This window comes from Gavialis gangeticus, unplaced genomic scaffold (genome assembly GCF_001723915.1).
Source record: "Gavialis gangeticus isolate Ggan-Ray unplaced genomic scaffold, GavGan_comp1, whole genome shotgun sequence".
Classification (NCBI taxonomy): domain Eukaryota; kingdom Metazoa; phylum Chordata; order Crocodylia; family Gavialidae; genus Gavialis; species Gavialis gangeticus.
The window spans coordinates 38,489,113-38,490,502 of record NW_017729031.1 but is presented as its reverse complement, the minus strand read 5'-3'; positions in this window follow the sequence as shown (position 1 = coordinate 38,490,502).

Sequence of the window (1,390 nt, the reverse complement as noted above, 5' to 3'; positions counted from 1 at the left end):
ATTAAGACTTTTCTGTAGTTTGTAGAAATCTTTAATGCCTTGCGGTTTGATTAAGGGAGTGAATGCGATGTCATTAGAATATGGAAGATTTCCCTATTTGTTTTCTAACCCTTTGCTTGCAGCATTTATTTTTATTTTTATTTTTTGCTTTTCTATTCTACTTTCTTTCTTGCTGTCCTTTGGGAATTCAGTGCTTGGCAGAGGAGATTGACACCTGGCAGCCTGAGGGACTGGCTCAATTATAATTAGCCAAAAAGGATGGAGGCTAATTGCCTTGCTTTAATCCTGAAAGGCCAGATGAGACTTGTTGAGGAAAGCAGTGACATGAGCAGCAGAAAGGTCAGTAGATCTCTTGGATTTCAGTTGGGTAATTTCAGTGTTCTAAATTATATTGATATGATATATAATGATATAATGATATACTATATAATATCGTCATATTATATATGGCTGGCTTTCTTGCATGCATACCAGCCTCTGGCTTCTTTACTATTCATTTTATCCAGGAAGAGCACAGACCAACTGCAGATGCTTCTGCAGCCTGCCAAACGGTATTTATATCTGAAAGTTTGCAAAAAAACAATTTTCCAACTATTTGAGTTGGTCTAATAAAAGAGATCAGATTTACCGAAAGAACCTTGTCTGCCTAAATTATATCTGCATATGGGAAGACACACTTAGCGATGGGGGTCATGCTTTGAAGGACTTTAGACTGTACACATGTCAGGAAAACCTATATTTTGTATTTGAGTTTGTAGTATGCTGCATATACTCTTGCCTGTCTTGGGGAAAGATCATTAAAAGTTTCATGTTGCCCTTTAGAGGGAAAGCAGCTGTGGCTTTATTAAAGCAGGTTTGCTGCTTGCGAAGTTAACGCACCATTCTCTTTGCTGCAGGGAGATGCTGCATTTCCATTTGAGGATCATGGAGAAGCTATGTGCTTTCCCAAAAACTTTCAAAGAAAGGTCCACGTTTTCATGTCAGGTATATATTGTGTATCACCATTGCTTTTAGTGGGGTTTTCTGAGATCTGCTGTGCTGCATGGTATCACCGGGACTTGGGTATACAATGGATTTCAATAGCTAAGTACAATAAACAAACCTAGGATATGCAAATTATAATTGGGCTTGACTCTTAAGCAATACTGAAGGCACAGCAGCTTCCCAGTTACCTTTGAATGACTTGCCAGCAGCCTTGCAGAGGTAAGTGCTAATGAGGGACTTGAAGGAGGTTTTTCTGTCTGCATTTGTAGAAGAACGAGCGCTCTGGAAAAGTGTGAAATGGCTTCTCTGAACCCCTGACACTCACTCTAGCAAGTTGGCCATGCACTCACCACCCAAAGCAACATGTTTTATTTCATAGTTTCATAGTTTCATAGTTTCTAGGGTC